Raw genomic sequence first — 22,771 nt, 5'->3', positions numbered from 1 at the left:
CCCCTGGCTGGGCGCCATAATATCTCACGCCCTACGCTGGGCGCTGAAGTTGCTCTCTGGCCTTTTGGTCAGGCGCAGCAGCCTCGGTGCCCGCGCAAAAAAATATGTAGCACAAATGAACCGTTCGTAAAAATTGCTGCAAGGGCGTATGAAAAGCACTCGATTCTTAAAGCGACTAAAATATATATATATATATATATATATATATATATATATATATATATATATATATATATATATATATATATATATATATATATATATATATATATATATATATATATATATATATATAACTCTTCGAGTCGTTGTTAGGCCTCCTACGACGACAATGCTCGGCACCAAAACCGAACATGCGAATAACTATGAATGTCACAATGGGCAAGTGTTTCGAAAATCCAAAGAATGACCAAAAGAAAGAACCAAAAGTGTACCAACAAAAGAAAGAGCGAAGAAACCAATAGAGAGAGTCAAAGTCTAGACTAAGTAATGCTTGAAAATTTGGGGCCTAAACTTTAGCTTATCTTATGCATAGGACTGGTCCTGCCACTTGGTGCCGATCGGGAGATCAAAGGTTAGTGCGTCTCGAAGATACATCGCCAACACCAGGTTTAGTGACTCCAAGCTCCGTCCGTCATCCCTCATTTCAAGGATCTCCGCTTCCCCAACCTCGATTCGCACCCTCAAACATGTCCATCGAAGAATTGCGAGACCAGATGGCCCAAATGACCCAACTCATGGGCCAACTGAAAATGGAAAACGAAGCCTTAGCGGCTGCACAAGCCAAAAATGACCTCGATAACGAGAAGAGGATTGAAAATTGGTCCTACAGCAAACCATGGGGAGCAAGTACTTCTTCCTTGATCCTGAACCTTTTTCTGGCAAACTACTAGAAAAGTTTAGTTCATCTGACTTACCAAAGTTTAAAGCCACGGAGAATCCCCGTGATCATCTATTGAGCTTTGTGAAAGCTATGAACTTGAAAGGCGTAGATAAGTCCATGTATTTACCTGCCTTTCCTTTGTCCTTGGAACCTGTGCCGTTCAAATGGTATTACCACCAGGACCCTATAGCTCTTCCCCACTTGGGAAGACTTTGTCAATGTCTTCATCAAGCAATACTCGTCGAACATGGATTTTCAAGTCACCATGCGCGAGCTGGAAGTTCTCTTCCAAAAGAAAAATGAAGGTTTCACAACCTACTTTGCTAGATGGAGGGACCAGGTGGCCCAGCTAATCAATAGGCCTCCCGAAACAGAATTGGTCCAAAAATTCATTGACAACCTGGACCCGGCTTACAGACAACACCTTAGGTACCTTGGACTTGACACTTTCAAAAGAGTTTATGATGTGGGAATAAAGATCGAGGATGACCTCGCAAAAAAAATACAAAGTAAACCCTCATACAAAAGCAACGCCTACAACAGGGGTAACACATCCCAAGCCCAAGAAGTCCATGCCGTAGAGGAGACTCCCGCCCGAAGAAACCCTGGAAGATGGGCCCGAGACCGAAAGTTTGCCCCACTCAGGTCAACTTTGGTACAAGCCTTTGAAAGACTAACCAATCAAGGAAAGTTGAGACCTATAGGCCCCACCCGTGACCCTCCTGTCAAGGGCAAATATTGGGTCGAAGGTACTTACTGCAAATTCCATCAAGGAAATGGGCATGACACTGAAAACTGCTGGAATCTAAAACATACGATCCAGGACATGATAGAGGATGAAGTGATACCGCTCCCTAACATTGGCAAACCCAACAACAACAAAAGCCCACTTGGCTCTTGTCACCTCTCTCTCGACCAACCAGAAAATGAGAACTTCGACCCGACGGTGTATATTACACCTCAAGGTGCACCACTCGCTGTGGTCCCTATGGGTCGAATCGTGAGAGAAGTGTGCGGTGTGTGGGATGATGATGCTGAAGATATCTACCTGTCTCAAGTCTCGGGCCAGGACCTCTTTACTGAAACTTGGCCCGGGTATGCTCTCATTGACACCACCCCTCAGGAACCCGAAGTTGACAATCTCACCCGATCCGGAAGGATATATCAATCGGATATTCGCCCACCTTCTATGGACAATATCCCAGTCAGACAAACTCCTGAGAATGGACGGCACACCACCGTCGCGGAAGTCATTGAAAATCCTCTCTTGAAGCAGTTAAAAAGAACCAAGGCCGAGATTACCATCCGGGACCTCATGTGTACTTCAAAGGAACATCGCGAAAAGCTTATCCGCTCACTTGACCTCATCTCGGTACCTACAGATATCACACCTGACTCATTGGTTAGCCATGTCACGAGAGATGCTGGAGAAAAGGCCATAGTGTTCACGGACAAAGACTTGCCCAAGGAGGGGGGTGCTCATAATAAAGCCCTCTATCTAGTGGTCGGATGCAAAGGACAAAACATCCCCCTAGCGCTCGTAGATAACGGTTCAGCGGTTAACGTTTTCCCATTGCAAACCGCCCATTGCTTGGGGCTAGGAAACGATGACTTCCAAACCTCCACGCAAGGGGTGCGAGCCTATGATAACTCTCGAAGGCCTGTGTTTGGAAAAATCAACCTTACCATACAAACCGGGCCTGTGGCACGCACCACAGAGTTTCAAATAATCGACATCAAGCCCATTTTCAACCTCCTCTTGGGGCGACCTTGGCTCCATGACTTGGGAGGTGTGGCTTCTACCTTGCACCAAATGGTTAAACTTGACCATAACGGGGTAATACTGGAAATCCGCGCCCCTCCCCTCGACGTCAATTGTACTATGGTTGGAACGGCTGAAGCTGCAGACGACCTTTATGGGTTTCAAATGGATGAAGCAATCCAGTTCGTCGAAGATTATGATCCAGCATTCCTAGACCCGCGCGCATCCCGAGTAGTCCCTAGAATGCTGTTAGCTCAAGGTTATTTCCCGGGAACCCCATTGGGCATAAGGAAGAAGGAATGCACATTCCATCCTTTACCCAACAAATCTACACCCATTGGCTTAGGCTATGAACCAACAGAGCAAGATATTGCTCACCGCCTGTCTAGGCTACGCCTCAACAAGGCCAAACAAACCACCCTCCTTTCCCCATATCAAAGGACCCTTAACGGGATGTTCATTCGGGAAGGAGAAGAACACCCATGTTGTGATTTCCCTGAACCCTTCGTTCAGGATGGCTTGCTAAAACCCGGATTTGAAATTTTCCACGACTGCCACACCTTGGATGAGGCACCCCACCTCACCAAGACCAAAACAGCTGAAATATTGGACAACCAGGCTCTATGGACATTGTTTAACGAATCGAGGCCTATGGAGGACGAGACTGTGATGACTACCCTAGCTTTACAAGATGAAGGTTTCGATCCAACCCGGTTAATCTCTCCTGCATCAACACTAGAAAAGATCGAGAACGGATGGGTGAAGACATATCAGTGGGTCAACGCAAAAGGAATAGAATTCAAGATGAGTACCGGTGAAGGACCAAAGTTTTACGAGACTAAACCCAAGGCTTGAGCCATATAGAGCACCATAGTAAAAGAGCCTAGTAGTTCTTTAGATTGGTAGAAAAAATAAAGGCTTTAGATGATCCTAAGACCCCTTAGAATATAGGTTCATTTTATTTCAAGTGTGTTTTCCTTACTTTCCAAATTAATAAAGGCGTAATATTCCTCCTAAAAACTTTATTTCTAACACTAAAAAAAGGAGCACCAAACGTACTTGCAAAGAGGCGGCCCACTCTAGGCCCAATAAACAAGGCCCACTCGGTCTTGAATCGTGACATCTAAATTCATCAAACCCCAAAAGAGAACCACATTATCATATTACCAAAACATGAGGGTCTAACCCATGCAACCCAAAGAAATCAAAAGGAAATCAAATTCAAACAATACAAAGGTTGCTTAAGAAAAAACTCATAAAAAATAGACACCGCCCCCCGCATCGACACGCACCTCAGCCCACTCAAAAGCCTATACAAAAATCTTCATATCTTCCACACACTAACCCCATTCTCAAAATCGTTTCGAGTCACAAATAGAAAAAATTAATCCGGACAAAAATGCGTCTCACGCTAACAGTCAAAAAAGCCTCCGAAATATCCTCAAAATTGATCTTAATACAAGTAAAAAAAGTAAAGCACAAAACAAAAAGAAATAAATGCAAGAACATGTGAAGCAAAGCGTCAAAAAAAAAGACCGCCCAGAAGTATTTTCAGCGCCCAGGGCTGGGCGCCGAAATCTTTGACGCCCCACCCTGTGCGTTGAAACTCTCTCCCTGCCTAATTCTTTTTTCCCAGAAAGTGTTCGTCATTTTATCCGCACATAACGGAAAAATAACGAACACTTGGGGGGTACAGCACGTATCTAGATATGCGTACCAAAAAATAGCCGTACAAAAAACACATGGAATTTCATTTTTTATACACGGCTTACGGCCAAAAAAAAAACGAAAATAATGACGGTACTTCACTCATTTGACCGATTAAATAATATTTTTCCACCTCAGAGCATATCTATTAAGATCCGGCATCCTAGAATTTATTCTAGCTAGAATTACGCGCGACCTGATTATAACAAAGATACGTAGGCAATCCTATTTATGGATTCGGTCTAATTAGAATAGCAAAATATATATATTGTGCAAAAGTGTTAGACATATATAAAATAAAATAAAAGGAAGAGAAGCAAAAACGAAAGTAAAAAAAAAAAAATACGCCTTTATTAAAAAATAATAAGAAGGAAAACAAAAGTGCTAAGAAGGAAAAACAAACACAATTGGAATAAACAAAGGGCACCTACACCCTAGCACGAACTACACTATTCTAGTTCTTCCGGATCATCAAATAAAGTCTTGTAGAGGGCAAGGTTCGCAGGATCCACCCCCACAGTCTTCTGCGCTGCCCCTATATCAATCTCCATAAGAACCGGCTTCTGGACACTAACTTCCAAAGATGCCAAGACTTCAGAAACATTCTCAGTTACAACCTGCTTAGCCTCAAGGGCACAGACAATGGGGGGATAAGGATTATCAACATCAACTAGATTAGTCACTGTTTCTACAGGCGGCTGAGCCTTCCTAACCCATACATTGTTCCGGTGACGATCTCCGCGAGAGCTTGCATTTCTTTTAGCAATGGCAGACCCCTTCATGTTAGGCATCTTCTTAGGCCTAGAACTGGAACGGGGAGGACCTTCCTTTCGCTTTCGATCAGGACGAGCTTTCACAGTCTTAATGCCATGGGTGCGAGGATTGGCAGAATCACGGCCCTCATATCTAACCCGAATACGAGGTATCAAAAGCTCATCCGGCTCCCCATTTCGAGCCTCGGTCCTCACAGCTTTATCATCGGAGCTCATCCACAACTTATAGTTTTCAGAAAGACCCACAAAGTCATTTGTAGTTACGGCCCAACGCGGGAGACCATCATAATACTTAGCCCATGCTTGAACCCGTGCTTGTGAAAAGGCCGCTACTTTAGGTGGTACCGTATCAGAAAAGGGGATGGTCTGCCTTAAGCCGTATTGACGCATGACTCGGTAAGGGAAGATATAAATGGGCCGGGATAGCCCCAACAAAGAAACATAAACCGATACATCAGAACCCCCCGTCATAGTAGTCAAACCCCACCACGGTACCACCCACTTAATAGAACAAATACCATGAGTAAAAAAGGAGCCCCACTCGGCCTCGTCCTGGCCTCGGTGCAAACACTTCCGGTTACCCAAGGCTATAGGGCGATAGTGTTTAGGATCAGCAGGAATTTCTAAGAGCCTAAGTCGTTCCATGAGCCAAATCTGCAAAAAACGGGTACGATCAGATCAAAAAATAATAAATAAACAAACGAAGCTTGGGGCGCAGTTTCAACGCCCAGGACCAGGCGCCGAAAATTCTAACGCCCAGCCCTGGACGCTGAAACTCAGCTCCAGGCAGGACGAGTAAAAAATAATGCAAAAAATAGATGCGCAAGGAAAAGATCGATTACCTGCAGTAATAGGGGGCTCCCCTTAAAATATTTAGATTTGGCATCCTTCTTCAGTTCATCCGCACTCAGCAAAGTCTCGGCAACAACCAATGGTATGATAGAATAGCAGTTTTTCATCTGGCTAATCAAGGGTATGATAGGTCTAAATTGGTGTTTTACAAGCATGTTAGCATCTTGAAGGAAATAATGCCCTTGGTCCAAGTATGCATTCTATGTTAAGTCAAATAAGTGCGGTTCAGTATTAATTAACAAGTTAATAATTCAGTGAGATCAAGTGAGCTGAATGCCTAGCTAGAGGCCGCTTCAGTTCAAGTGGAATTAATGACATTAATCCACAGCTTACTCTTGACTGAACCCGTAGGGTCACACAAATAGTACGTAAACGGATCAAGTATTTAATGGAATTAAATACTCCATCTATGGATATTCGGAATCGACGGATCTTGGTTTCAGTGGGAGCTGAGATCGTCACAGGCAAGAAATGAATACTCCGGAAACGATGATATTGCCGGAAACGGAAATATGGATCGTATCGGAAATATAAATATTATCCAAGTCGTAGATGTTGCCGGAAACGGAAACATGGTACGTATCGGAAAATATTATCGGAAATGGAAATATTGCCGGAATCGGAAATATTGCCGGAAACGGAAATACTGTCAGAATCGGAAATATTATCGGAATCGGAAAATAATTCAGGAAACGGAAATATTAAATATTTGTTCGAAACAGAAATTAATTCCGGAATCGGAAATATTAAATATTGTTCGTATCGGAAATGAATTCCGGAATCGGGAAATTAATCGGAAGCGTATCGTACGAATTAGCATCGGACGAGGCCTGCCAGACGAAGGCCCAGCACGAAGTCGGGCCATCGCCCAGCAAGCCAGCGCGCCACAACGCACCAGCCAAGGCTGCGCTAGGCCCACCGCAAGGCAGGCCCAGCGCGCGTCAAGGCTGTGGCAGCGTGTGGGCCTCGTGGCAATGGGCTGCGAGCTCGCGAGCTGCGCGCGCGCGCATGGCACCCCTCGTGGGCTGCTGTGCGTGCGTGTGTGTGTTTGTGTGCTATACAAATCCTAAAGCTGTCAGGTTTCGACATATGATTAAATTCCTAAACCTAAAAGGATGAATTAATTAAATAAGAATTCTATTAGGATTCTAGTTTAATAAATTCGTATCCTAATAGGATTCCAGTTCCTTTTCCATACCTCTATAAATAGGTGCCTAGGGTCATAATTTATAGACACAATTGCAGTATTCAAGTATTCAAAGTGATTTTTGAGAGCAAAAATTCAGTCACATAATTGCCTACAATAGCCGAAAATTCTAAGTACCTTAAGGGCGCTCCTAGTTGGTCAAGCTTAAGGCGGATCCGGACGTGCTGTGGACTATCTACGGAGGGACGACACTTTGAGTCCTAAAGACTTGTTCTTGTTCGGTTCGGGCGCAGCTAGGGAGGGCACGCAACAAAGTGTATGCATCTAAACTATGCTGAATGATTATGTGTAAATAATATGCTTTCCTGGCTTTATGGTTTTTCCGCATGATTTATGAATTGTCATATTTATCATAACCTAACAGTGGTATCAAGAGCCTGTTATTATTTTCATAATCTAAATTGCATGAACATGTTTAAATATTACAAATTTGCAAGAATTAAAAGGGGTGATTAATTTTCGTAATTGTTAATTAATTGCAAATTGCGTTTATTTAATTATACGTACGCAGTTTTTCGGCAGTTTCTTCGTTACTCATCCAAATCGAGTGATTTTTGTGTCAATTCCGCATGTAAAAGGCATTCTCAAATTCGAAGCCTAACTATGACTTTTCGGAGGTTTTAGTTTTTCGAATGCAAAATATCGTAAATTTAATATGTTAAATTAAATATTTGCGATTCTTGTTGATAAATCTTGAATTTTTGATTGACCTACTGTATATGTTTAACAAGTTTGAATGCCTAGCCTTGTTAATTATGGAATCTAATTTGTAATTATGATTAATTTGTTGAAAATTGGAATAATTTAGAATTAATTTGATTTTCATAATTAGTTATAATTTAATTAGATACCTATGATTAAAAACCACCATAAAAATTGTAAATTTATGTTAAATTTTAAATTTTTATGACCTAGACTTGAATCCATGTTAATCGGAAATCAATTAAATAATAAATTTTCGATTTTTCGCCCTAAAATTATGAAATTAATATTATTTATTAATTTGTCATTAATTTTGAATATAAATTTTTAATTTTTATGCGACTCGCTCATATAACTTGCACGCACAAAGCAATGAACGCTACGTGTTACCCTTAAGGGGTGTTGTATAGTGCGGACATGCGACGACGAGCAAAGGAGCTCGTCGCCCATGCGGTACGAATGCAGCGAGCAAGGGCATGGTGCACGAGCACAAGGCAGCAGGGGCGAGAGCAAGGCACGAGCAGTCGCGTGTGGGCAGCAAGCGTGCTGCGCCACAGCGCGCACTGCCTCGCGCAAGCATGCGGAGCCTCGCGCGCAGCGAGTGCAAGCTCGCGTGCCACGAGCGCTACGCACAGCGTCGATGGCTCGCGCGCAGCGAGCGCCAGCTCGCATACTGCTGCCTCGTGCGATGAGCGCAAGCTCGCGTGCGGGAAAGGCAGGCGCGCAGCGAGTGATGGCTCGCATAAATCGAGCGCTGTGGCGCGTAGCGAGCGATGGCTCGCGTACATCGAGCGCTGGCGCGCGCAGCGAGCACCAGCTCGCGTGTTCGATTGATGCCTTGCGATGGTGAGCAGCAGCGATGCGACGCAGCGCATGGGCTGCGCGCACATGGCCAGCGATGGCTGTGTACGTGTTGGCCCATGGGCGTGCGTTGCGTGGGATTGTTGCGTTGCGATTAGATCGTTTTGAAATTTTAATTTGAAATTTTCAGTTTACGTAATTTTAATTAATTTTAAAATTAATAATTTAAATTATTTTCTTGGATTTTAATTTTGAATATTGTAATTATAATAAATTTTATTTATTCTAATTATTTTACTAAAATTAAAATCATGAATTAATTTAAATACGACTGAAATTAAATTAAATTTATGGATTCAATTATAAATTTATATGAGCTTTAAATTTTAATTAAATTTGTATGTTTCCGGTTAGACTAGAAATACATTTTTATGTTTAAAATTAGTAAAGCATATAAATTTATTGGTTTAAGTGGGAGCCCTTTTTAGTCATAAACTCTTGATTAGGTCTACAAATCCTTAAGGTTAAAACAACTTGATTAGAATTAATAAGGACTGAATAATTTGTAGATTATTGGTGCCCTTGATTAATTGCTGCAAATGTTTATGTGATGCATAATGTGTTTTACTAACCAGCTATGTGGGCCATTCATGTTAATGAATGGGTGAATGGTATATATTGTATATGTACTGTTTTGCAGGTTATGAAGTGACTAGTATGGCCCAAATAGGATAGAAAATATGGTCTGCGAACCATTAATTTGAATGTAATTGGTCTAAAGTACCAAAGTTGTTTTTCAATTAAAATATGGTCTGCGTACCATCAAATAGTTGTAATTAGTTTTAATTATAGCTTATCCTATTTGAAGAAAATGGTGCCTCCCACGGAGATTTTCAAGACGGACTTTGAAGTTAAAGCTTCAAGATGAAGTCGGGCCATTCTAGATCACATTCATCTTATGCATGTTTTAAGTTATTTATTGCCTTTAAATATGTCTTAATTATGCATGAGATTGTGGCTAAATTATGTTGCATGATTAAGGATTTTAGTTCACTTAAAATCTAACCAACATAGTAAGAGCCTTAAGTTCCAAACAGCGATAAAAAAATATTGAGTTAAAAGGTGCCATGCCAAAATATACACTTGCTTGGATATCCTTTACATCAATCTATTAATAGTTTTCGCTCAACGAGGTGTTACTTATTGGTCCTAAAGGGGCAAGGTACACAAATAATTGTGAGTACATGTTAGTTTTGGTGAAACTCAACGATATAAGTAAGGAGTCCTTTTATGTCGTGGCAAAATCGATAGGTTTACCTAATAAGTTCTTAGACGTGCCTATCAACCAAGAATAGTTTCTAGACTATTAGCAAAAGGTTTTTGCTTACCTAAGATGTTTTAGAATTGAGTCGACAAACTGTGCTTAGTTCTTCAATGATTTTAGGATCTTGGAATCATTTTATTCACACCTGCCGGAACAATAAATTCGAATAAAATGCCAATAACTTGTTTGAATTGCATGGTTGCTTTAATTTTCAAGTTATTATTCATGATAAATGTTTAGACTTTGCATGCTTCAATGTATGTTTTAATTATTGTTTATAATTAAATATCTTGCACTGCAGTAAATCCTTTTAGAAAGGTAACAGTAAATTTCCTCGATTGGTAATGAATCCAAGAACGATTCACGGAAATGAGAGAAAGTGAGCAATTTAAAATGTACGTTTCTTATATCGACTTTTATGGTTGTTTTCGAGTATCAAAGTCGAATGGCAAACCGATTGGTGCTTGTGAATTCAAAATACAATGTAGTTTTGAGATCATAGAGCATTGAGTTTAAACGCTCAGCTTTACCAATGGTTAACAACCTAAAATCCTTTTTCCATTTAATTCTCGAATGAGTCTAGTTCTTAGACATTCGAATAGATCGATGCTTAGAGAACTTTAGAAGCTTCTAGTAAGATCATCTAGTTGAAACTTAATATTCAACATAAAATGGTAAGAACCTTGTTGGAGTGACATTGGACATGTCTAACAAAGTATAAAAGTCAACACTAAAGAATTCAATTCTTAAGACTATAAGAAAGGGTACAAGAAATAGGAAAACAAGGAACAAATGAGAGGAATTTACGATTCCGTTTCTACCTATAAGTTTATGTTTAAAGAGAAGTGACCTAGCAATCAAACTTCCTTGGTATCATATACCGCTTGAGGTTCTTACTTCGGTAATAACTCAAACAATGGAAGCTAGGATACACTAATGACCTACAAGTGGGAAATGAAGCATGGCAATGCTACATTAGTTGTAGGGTCATCTAGTTTGTTTTAAGTCCTTTCAAAGGCTGGAACTTAATGGCTATTTTGTTCCATAATCAGCATACCTAAATTTCTGTTTACAAACACAGAAAGACTCACATTCAAGAAAAACAAAAACAATGTTTGTTTGCTTATTTGAATGAAATGGTCAATTACGGGTTGAGTCAATATGCTTGATTAAAACAAACAACTCTTTAACAATAAGAACTTTACTAGGTTCAAATAAACCCCTTGATCTGTGTTCCACTAATCTTTGGCATTGTTACTTAGACCATGTCAGCAAGTTAACATTCAAAAGCTCTGTTTTGATGGGCTTTTGAAAGTTGATTGATTTCTAGATCATTCAAGACAAGCTAGTCTTACTTGTTGAAAGTAACAAAAGATATGAACTATTGTTAGAACGCCTAGACAATAGAGTTCAAAGCTAAAGAAAGATTTTATGACTTTATTATTTCACATGGATTTGAGTGAATATAGGTTTATTTACTCAAATGTGATATAAGTTGAATGTGTTTGGCTAGTTCAAAGATTCAGAAGTATAAAATCCACTTGGCAAGAAATCATAAAAGATCTAGGTTAGATCATATTGATGATTACTTGAGACCAAATATGATCATCAATGATTGTGTGTTGTAATTTCACAATCTAGCTCCAAAAGATATGGCATATCTAAGTTGGAATGATCGAAGTCAATTAGTACTTGATTCGATCAATGATGAATCATAAAGAATTTTCCTATAATTTCTAAAACAAAATGCTCAACTACCACCAAACTAAACCAAATTCGTCAAAGCTATTGAAAAGTAATTTCAGAATAACTTTTCATAAAATATATGTAGAGAGTTGCAAAACTCAGTGGGAGCTTAGTGTTTGTCATTCGACAAACTAAGGCCCAAGTATAGATATATGTTTCATTGTGATTTATTCAAATGAGACACAAGGGTATTGTTTCTACCACGAATTTTTGAGAACATAATGTTTGTTTGCTCGAAATAATGTCCTTTTGGAGATTCGTTTCCAAAATGACAAGTGGGAGAAAATAGACCTCGAAAGTCTTCGAGGCGAACAACAAACATAAACGGACAATCTGGAGGCTTTTCGAAGTTCTTTAGAAAATCCGAACACGTATTCTTTAAGGACTTTAGAGGCCATAAAACATACTCAATGTTTAGATGACAAAATTGAAATTTTGTTCATTTGCAAGAATAGTTTCACACCTATTGGTTGCAAGTTTGTTTTAAGGATAAAAACCATCAAACATGAAATTGTGTTCACGCACAAAGCGAGATTAGTTGCTAAAGGTTACAAGCAAATTCATGGTGTGAATTGTGTTGAAACCTCATGCATAATCGTAATGCTCAAGTCTATAATTCAAGCAATGATTGCATATTGGTACATATAGCAATTGGATGACAAAACGTATTCCTCAATCAAATGTTGGAATAAACTATGTACATGGTATGTCATAGGATTTGTCGATCCAAATAAATGCTTGAAAGAGAAAGCTAGCTTATAAAATCTAAGTACAGATTTAAGCAAGCAATTGGGAATTGGAATTATATTTTAATGAAGCTAATAAGTATTTTAGTTTCATAAAATATACATGATTCTTATAGATATATAAGAAGTTTAGTGGGAGTACATAAAAACTTAATTGGTCCTATGTGTATCACACACATATCTCTCTATTGTAAAATAACATTCAAATGCTAATGACTTAGATTTGAGATTATTCATCAATGATGGACCATGGCGAAACTTAGTACATACTGGGTATTAAGATCTATTTACAAAGATCTTATGATATTGTTTTGGATTAAGTAATGGCATTTACTAAATCAAACACGAAAGTCTCCATTGGAGATATTCGACCCATGTGAATAAATCTAAGTAAAGGATGTTTGAACTATGTATAAGCATCTACTAAGTTAAACATCAAAGAGTCTAAATGAGATTCTTAACCTATATTATATGTCAAAGAATTTAGCTGAATTTAGTATCTACTGAAACTAGATAAGCTAAAGTTACATGAATAGAATTCAATTGGGAATTATTCTGCAAAAGAATTTATCATGTATGATATAATATGAGGATCGCCAAAAGCGTATCGTATGACTTTAGGCATGACGAACATATACCAATCTCTATTGATCTAAGTAAAGGTCAACTAGATTGAGATCAAGAATACTTATAATACTTGAAAAGGTATATAGGAATAGTTCTTGATTCAAGGAAATAAAGATATGCTAAATATTGATGCTACACGCATAAACACTGGCAAAGGATCAAGCAAAGACCCTTTGGAGTTAACCATTGACAAGGACGAGCTAAAGAGCATCGTGTTTCGAAATGGCAACATGGATTGAAGACCATGAGTTGTTGCGTGGGAAATTAAAATAATAATTTCTATGTTCTAAGATATAGTTGAAGAGTCTTCCACATATCTGTGAACTGTTTGGATAAGTAGATCCAAACAAAGCATCACTAGCAACCTATACAGTTGAAGTAAAAGTAATTATTGCCTAAGAAGCAATAAAATAGAGTTGTTTATATGAGTTCTTCATTGAACTTGGGAAGATCACATGTCTGTTGACTTAATGGTTCTTCATTGCAAAATGCGTAGAACCACTAATGTAGCAAGAAAGACTAGATCACAAAATAAACATACTCAAAAGTTCTTATCATCATATCTCGAAGAACATTCGATGAAAAGGATGTTAAGATTGGCAAAGCGTGATAACTAAACCTATGCAACAAGTGAGAAGCAACACTCACGTTGTAGCACTGGAAATCAAGCATAGCTTTGAATTCCATGAACTGTTTTAAAGATGGGTTTGAGGCCCATGGTTGTAAAACAATGGGGTTGAACATTTATCATATATGAAATGTATTTTCATATTCCATTTAATCTTGGTTTAGTATTAAATGATGAGTCCCTTCAATTTGACGATATATTCAAGATAGAATGTCAGGACCAGTCCTGTGACTAAGAAATGTCTATCAAGTGAACTTGAATGTCAAAAGTTGAAAATGGTCCCTGGTCGGAGTTTTCTATAAAATTGGACGAATAGAAAACGTTAGACGACTAGAATGCAAGATGACTAGTAGTTCTGTTTCTTGAACTATGTGGACATGGCAATGTCATAATCTTTTGCATAGATACTTACTTTGGGAAGACTAGTATCGGACAGACCTATGAAACTTTACTGTAAGAGAAGAAAATCTGTCATAAGTAAATTTCATTAAAATTATTAGACACTAAATCCTCAATACCTGAGTGATTTGAGATTACTTGTTTGAGAACTGGTTGCTTTGACGTTGACCAACCGTCGCACCGTAAAAGGAGGCTATAAAGGCAACGCTCAGGTAATCACCTATCAAACGAAGTCTAATCTCAAGATCGCAAGATTGGGATTGTCCTCCCATAAATCGGGATGAGATGCTTAAAAGTTGTACAAGGCCACTCGGAGAGCTAGAAACTGTGAAATGCATGGCCGTGCTCGGATGAATCATAGGCTATGATTATCTGTCTATTTGATCAGTTGAACTCTGAAACCGAGGAACACCTCTGGACATAATAAGGATGACAACTCTTACCTTATGTTCAAGAGCAAGCATCGAGCGACAAAGGAATTAGGAAATAATGCCCTTGGTCCAAGTATGCATTCTATGTTAAGTCTAATAAGTGCGGTTCAGTATTAATTAACAAGTTAATAATTCAGTGAGATCAAGTGAGCTGAATGCCTAGCTAGAGGCCGCTTCAGTTCAAGTGGAATTAATGATATTAATCCACAGCTTACTCTTGACTGAACCCGTAGGGTCACACAAATAGTACGTAAACGGATCAAGTATTTAATGGCATTAAATACTCCATCTATGGATATTCGGAATCGACGGATCTTGGTTTCAGTGGGAGCTGAGATCGTCACAGGCAAGAAATGAATACTCCGGAAACGATGATATTGCCGGAAACGGAAATATGGATCGTATCGGAAATATAAATATTATCCAAGTCGTAGATGTTGCCGGAAACGGAAACATGGTACGTATCGGAAAATATTATTGGAAATGGAAATATTGCCGGAAACGGAAATATTGTCAGAATCGGAAATATTATCGGAATCGGAAAATAATTCAGGAAACGGAAATATTAAATATTTGTTCGAAACGGAAATTAATTCCGGAATCGGAAATATTAAATATTGTTCGTATCGGAAATGAATTCCGGAATCGGGAAATTAATCGGAAGCGTATCGTACGAATTAGCATCGGGCGAGGCCTGCCAGACGAAGGCCCAGCACGAAGCCGGGCCATCGCCCAGCAAGCCAGCGCGCCACAACGCACCAGCCAAGGCTGCGCCAGGCCCACCGCAAGGCAGGCCCAGCGCGCGCCAAGGCTGCGGCAGCGTGTGGGCCTCGTGGCAATGGGCTGCGAGCTCGCGGGCTGCGCGCGCGCACATGGCGCCCCTCGTGGGCTGCTGTGCGTGCGTGTGTGTGTTTGTGTGCTATACGAATCCTAAAGCTGTCAGGTTTCGACATATGATTAAATTCCTAAACCTAAAAGGATGAATTAATTAAATAAGAATTCTATTAGGATTCTAGTTTAATTAATTCGTATCCTAATAGGATTCCAGTTCCTTTTCCATACCTCTATAAATAGGTGCCTAGGGTCATAATTTATAGACACAATTGAAGTATTCAAGTATTCAAAGTGATTTTTGAGAGCAAAAATTCAGTCACATAATTGCCTACAATAGCCGAAAATTCTAAGTACCTTAAGGGCGTTCCTAGTTGGTCAAGCTTAAGCCGGATCCGGACGTGCTGTGGACTATCTACGGAGGGACGACACTTGGAGTCCTAAAGACTTGTTCTTGTTCGGTTCGGGCGCAGCTAGGGAGGGCACGCAACAAAGTGTATGCATCTAAACTATGCTAAGTGATTATGTGTAAATAATATGCTTTCCTGGCTTTATGGTTTTTCCGCATGATTTATGAATTGTCATATGTATCATAACCTAACACATCTAGTCCTAGGAAAGCCCCTAGGGTTGGTTTACCCTCTTCAATGGTGCCAGGAGTGGCAGGAGTAGCATTAGTAGGATAACCAAGGATCGCGGCAAATTCGTCTGGCAAAGGACATATTTCGTTGCCCCGAAAGACAAAAACATGATGATCGGAATCCCGAAAGCCTAGGGATGCATGCAGGAAGCTATAATCAATATTAATTTGTTGTAAGCCTAAAAGTGCCTCTAAGTGGTATTCTTTCAACAAAGCCTTTTCTATAGGAGTAAGGGCTCGTAGCCAACGCCTAACAGCCCGTTGGAGTGATTAAAAACGCAGCAATTACAAGAGAGAAGGAAATTGAGAGTGATAGAAAATAGGGATGTATCTAGCCCCTATATATAGCTGAAGACATCAAGTGACATCCTGATCCCATTCGGAAAAGCGTAAAGAAATCCGAAAACCAAAAATCGCCAGGAGAGGACTTTCAGCGCCCACGGCTGGGCGCCGAAATAATTAACGCCCTTCTTTGGGCGCTGAAAATGTAGCCCAAGGCTCAGATTTCACAAAACGCGGAACAGGAAAGGAATTAAAAACCGTGTCGCTAGACGCGAGGCCCTATTGCAATTAAGATCAAGCCCAAAAGCACCTTTAGCACCCAAATATCAAAAAAATGAATGTTAAAACTTGGTCAAAACTTAGACTCGTCTCAAGGAATATATGTGTACACTTTTCAAAACAAATATGAGCAAAATAAATATCAAGGTCATTCTTCGAAACACCAAAAAAAATATTGTTAAGTCGTTGGTTTCTCAAAAATGAAAAATGTTTGTTTGTCAAAAGATTAATCCGGGCCAAGCTAAACCAAATATTATTGGAAAATAAACTTTGTCGCCCGGAAACTGAAGTCGCACTCCACGACTTCCTCAAAATAGCATACCACCATAAAGGTCACTCGCACATACGAGCATGACCCCAGACATGATTAAAAGACGTTGTAAGCTACGTACCCCTCTTGGCGAAAAATGACCGACGAGCCCAATTGCTTGGGGGCTCGCGAAAAAATATATAAGAGTGTGCAAGGTTATGCACAGTCCCGTGTTTGGATAATCCCAAAAAAAAAAACGGCATTTTAAACAAAAAATAATATCGTTAACAGAAATATACACTGTGTGGGCCCACTTATAGGACACACTTAATCAGGAAATATTGCGACCCACCAACAAGTTGCAAACACAAAAGCCCTTCTACATAGGCAAAATGAAAAGAAAGTAAGAAATTCAAAATGGGCTCGCCCACCTTCAACAGGCGGGGTCTGCGTCACTAGCCGCGCAGGTCCTCAGTTTTCGAAAAATAAAGTCTTCAAATTTAAAATAGGCTCGCCATCTTCAGCCGGCGGGGTCTACGTCACAAACCGCGTAGGTCCTTATTTTCAAAAAAAACAAACAAATTTCAAAATAGATTTGTCCACTTCTATCGGACGGGGTGTCCACCCTTAGGGGACAGGTTCGCCATCTTCAGCCGGCGGGGTCTACGTCACAAACCACGTAGGTCCTTATTTTCAAATTTCAAAAACAGATTCGTCCACTTCTATCGGACGGGGTGTCCACCCTTAGCGGACAGGCACTACTACAAAAATAGGCAAAGAGACCCGTTCAAAATGGCATAAGAGACCCCATTTAAGGGGGTCTCTAGATAGGGGGGTCTCTTTATAAAAGAGACCTCTCATCTAGAGGGGGTCTGTTTGTTAAAAACAAGAGACCCGTTATTTAAGAAAAGGGGTATGTTACGTTAACCATGTAAAAAATAATGTAGAAGAAGAAGAGACCCCTTATTAGAGATATGGGGTATGTTTGCAAAAATATTCAGACCTAATATTTAACCTAGGGGGTCTCTTTGAATTTTTAAATAATATTTTTTCCATCAAACTCAGACCCCATATGTAAGATAAAGGGTCTCTTTGAATTTTTTAATATTATTATAATTAACAAATTCAGACCCCATATGTTAGATAGAGGGTCTCTTAGAATATTTTACTATTTTTTATTATTATACTCGAGAGAGCCCTTTTTATACCTAACGGGTCTCTTTTCATTAACTTTTATTAAAAAAAAAAATAGCATAAACGACCATTTTTCGGCATAAAAAATCAGCATTTAACCAAATTTTTAATTTCAAACTAATTCTTACAATCACCCAATAAATTATTTCCCACTTTACATCAATTGTAATCTTCAAAAATATAAAAATAACAAAATAAAATAAGGCTCAAAAGTTTACATAATTGTGACAAGCATCAACAAATTGACAATACTAATTATTAGCCAATGCGGGCACAAGCATATGTTCTCCTCCAACACTGTTTGGCTGGTTTCCAAATGTGAACTTCCCTTACACCTTACCTTCAACAAGAAACAAACCTGCATTAACAACGAAATTAAATTTAGAAAACAAGTAATATCAGTTGGATGTCTCGAAGCAGAATTACACATTATTAGTTAAAAGAAAGTAAGAAACCATCAAAGCAGTTTTCTGGCAAGTTAGTGCAATACACTCAAAGCATACATCTATTCACAATATATGTCTACCTTTCTAGAAGGTGCAGCAAACTAAAGGTGTTACCATCAGGAACTTTGACGGAGAAAATCTGAGCTTATACGGAAAAAATGTTGTAGTTAATCTATGACACGTTTAAACATGCCTTCTGATAAAAGAACACAAAAAAAAGGAAGTTTGATAGAGAGCTCATGTTGCCACCAATACACATTTCAAAAGCTTCGGCTCCTTTGCTCAACCTATTGGCAACAAAGTCCATCCAATCCCCTCTATCACAAAAGCCCCGTTATTCCTTCTGTACAAGTAAATATAATAAATTAATAATGTTAATAACTGTTCTATAATTAATGTACTGAGGTCATGCCAGTTGCAAGTAATGATTTTATGTAGCAGTTAACTGCTATTTCTAGTGTGGCATTGTAAATTAGGAGATGGTAGCAAACTGAGTTTATAAGCTTCATATCTTGAAATCAATAATATTGTTCACTTAACATTGTTCACTGACCGTATAACCTCTATAATTAAGTTGCTTGGGTCTTCGTAGCACAATAATATTGTTCACTTAACATTGGCTCTGGTATTTTCTATTGAACAAAACTCCTCACATACTGGAACTCAAGTTGATATTGAAGGCTTTTGACAAGGGCTTGCTAGTCAAAGGACCAGAAAAGAATAGTAAATTGAGTTTTTTGCTACTTGATGCGATCTCAGGCTTAAGCTGCTGCGCTAAAATACTCTCAGTTAAAGGTGGGGGCAGTCTGTTATTAGTGCTTTCTTTCAATATTGACTTTGAGCTTAGGATGATAGGCCCAGACAAAATTTCAGTTCGTACAAGCTTTTCATACGTGTTCGGCACTTGAGGGGATGAATGATATAAATTTTCAGCAAGCAAAGGATTTGGCTTGGTGCTTAAAACACGATTCTTGGATCTAGAAGAAATCCTACTCGTACCAACTGGTTTAGGCAAAGCTCAACTAAGAAAATGGTTTATATGTCAGCTGAAAATCTTGACACTTAACTAAAGTTGTGACTTGAACCAGATATACCCTATATAAGACTAGTAGCTCAAAAACTAAACTATAATCCGACCCTACCACACACACACAACCAAACCAACAAGCCCGACAACCTAAGAACTACCTGCACACTCCCTCCCTTAAATGAACACTCACCTGCACAACATAATTCAGCCCCCTGCCAATAGTAATCCAGCCAAAAAGATCCTCATCATCCCCAAACACATTCAAACACCTTGATACACCCACACTCACCCACATTCCCTCATATTAATAGCACACCTACACAATATAGTACCACTACGAGACTGCCACTGTAATACAAAGAAAGTATACTCCAATTTGATTACTTCCATATATCATATTTCCAAGAATTATGGCAAACAATAACAGAATTAACCATGAAAGAAATTTAGGATCAGACACGATTGTTCAAATTAAATTTCTAAATGATCAAAATTATCTATGAACATCGAAATATTAAAAGCGAATACCAACAAAAAATTGTAGAAATGAAGGATTTGAACCAACAATTAGAACAATCAGGAAAATCGGGAGAGTATCTGAATGCCTAACATATCTTGAAACTCATTCAGAACTGTAATTGCTAAAAGCTTAAAACTGAAACTGAGAAAATTAATCTATTTGGAATTGTAACAGGCATTATTTGTGTCAGTTACTACTACTTTTTTAAATAACTGGTTATTTATATGCCCATTACTAGTGGTACAGCTGCAGTATCTTTGGATTGGTATTCTCAATGATATGATTCTATAAATCTCACAATTAACCTTTCACTAAACTGGTTAAATGGAGAAATAAATGGACATCTCAGAACCTTTCACTAACTGGTCAAATGGAGAAAGATTGAAAATATTCATTCAAAGTAATGAAGCACGGATTCAGAACTTGACAGAAGCAATTTAGCAGCTTACTATACACACACAACCACATATGAAAGTATAGCTACATATCAAGCAGATGTAGCGGAGCTTGTGCACATACCATTATATATCAGCAAGAAAAGAACAAATAAAACAATTTTTGAATTGTTTTAACACTTCATACAAATGAAAGATATTGATGTGATAAAGATCCAATCATCTCATAGAAGCATAGGAAAATTTCAAGCAATACCTCTGCACAACGAATACCAGCAGATGGATCAATGGGTAGATCTAGCTAGTAGGCCACCTACAGGGTCATGTGATGAGAACTGGACTCCATCAATCACACCATTGTATCTATTAAACACCTGTGAAGAGGCAAATAGGACATGTTTCAAATTATGAACTTACCAAAGTGAGCAAAAATAAGATATAACTTATATCTAGGCAAAATAAAATAAAATATCTACTTAATAGTGAGCAGGAACAAAAGTACCACTCTGGGGTCTGGACTTCAACAACATTATCATCTCTAAAACTACTTTCAGTCAGAAACAACGAGTTATTAGAGCGAACATTAAGTAAAATATGACGAAAGGGGATGGACAAGAATAAATTAGCTTTACCCTTTACACTTAAATATTATTCAATTAAATCCAGTTGAGTCGAGGGTGGCTATGTATGCATCACTTTGAAACAATTTGATGACAAGAAGATGTGCGAATCTACGAGGGTTCTATTTTGGAAAGGGGGAGTCAAAGCCCATCTTCTGTTATGTTACTAGACTATTGGACTCGACATTTCCAGTGTCTACATCATATATTTATTCAGATTTGTATCCATCTAGATGCAAAATAGTGGGTTCCCTTGTTCGATACATGATACTCAAACATAGGTGTGCCTTGATACTTGACACTTCAAACTACAAAATAAGAAAATTTTAATAAAAGATGAGTCTGATACTTGGGCGCATCCCATAAACACCCAAATCTGGATACCATAAATATGTTGTGGAGGTTTTGAAAGATCAAACATATTCAGTGTCTCACTCATGCCAAGAAACTCTAGAAAGACAGTATTCCAACAAACCATGGCGAAACACTTTCCCATGAAACTGGAAAACCTAACCCCAAAATTAAAATTACAAATCGCAACAATTGAAATATCAAATTTTTGGGGAAAAACAATTTCAGGAAAAAAACCTAACTTGTAGCAGAAATTACAAATTGAAACCGAAAACCACACGAAATTCAGAAATTTGAAACAAGCTATTACATGAACATCTAAACACAAAATCGCATCAATTGAAATTTCAGAAATTCAGAGGGGAAAACAATTTCAGGAAAAAAAAACCCTAAATTGTAGCAGAAATTACAAATCGAATTCCAAAACCGAAAACCACACGAAATTCAGAAATTTGAAACAAATAATTAAAGAGAAGAAGAGAGTGATGAGAACAAAAACCTAAATTTGTAGTTTGCTAGCGATTGTGTCGAGGTCGCCAGTGGGAGTGAAGTCGCCAATCGTAACTTAGTTCTCCGATTAGCCGTTGGTAGTGGTGAGTTCGTCAATGAATTCGTCGATGGTTGCCTTAGGTTGTATGTCCAGGGAAGAAGAAAGAGGCAAAGAAAAAACCTAGGGGTTGTATGTCCAGGGAAGAAGAAAGAGGGAAAAGAAAAACCTAGGGTGAAATTGGGTTTTGCGAAAGTCTTGGCGCCAGGAAATGAATGAAAATAGAGACCCGTTATGTTAAATGACGGCTCTTTTGCTATTTTCCAATTATTTTTTACGAGAAGTGGTGGGTCCCTTGATACATAAGAGACCCGTTAAGTAAATAAAGGGTTTATTGCTTCTTTTATTTTATTTTGCACGGCATTTAAATGGCCCCTTTTATACGCTAGAGACCCGTTAAATCAGATAACAGGTCTTTTATTTTTCACCCCTCTAATTTTAATGGGCCATTTAACTCATAAGAGAGTCGTTATCTATAATATTAGATCTCTTAAATTAAAGAGACCCGTTACGTCGACCAACGGGTCTTTTCTAAAGGGTCTCTTTGCCCATTTTTGTAGTAGTGAGGTTCGCCATCTTCAGCCGGCGGGGTCTACGTCACAAACCACGTAGGTCCTTATTTTCAAATTTCAAAAACAGATTCGTCCACTTCTATCGGACGGGGTGTCCACCCTTAGCGGACAGGCTCGCCATCTTTAGCCGGCGGGGTCTGCGTCACTAACCGCGCAGGTCCTTAGTCGCTGCAGCGATAAATTTTTTTCGGTTTTCCCTTTTTCCAAAAATTAAAGGATTGGTTTT

The 22,771-nt window shown here is 38.9% G+C and overlaps 1 long non-coding RNA gene across 1 annotated transcript; it reads right to left on the bottom strand.

The window, feature by feature from the left end:
• Nucleotides 1-17,631: 17,631 nt before the first annotated feature.
• LOC130459273 (uncharacterized) lies at nt 17,632-22,414 on the bottom strand. The gene is made up of 3 exons (XR_008918553.1): nt 21,926-22,414; nt 20,712-20,829; nt 17,632-18,422 (listed from the first exon to the last, which is right to left on the bottom strand). It is a non-coding gene; the product is annotated as an uncharacterized lncRNA (long non-coding RNA).
• Between the last annotated feature and the right edge of the window lie 357 nt (nt 22,415-22,771).

This window comes from Spinacia oleracea, chromosome 4 (genome assembly GCF_020520425.1).
Source record: "Spinacia oleracea cultivar Varoflay chromosome 4, BTI_SOV_V1, whole genome shotgun sequence".
Taxonomy (NCBI): Eukaryota; Viridiplantae; Streptophyta; class Magnoliopsida; order Caryophyllales; family Amaranthaceae; genus Spinacia; species Spinacia oleracea.
Note: the sequence above shows the minus strand (reverse complement) of the source record. Positions and strands in the feature narration are given on the sequence as shown.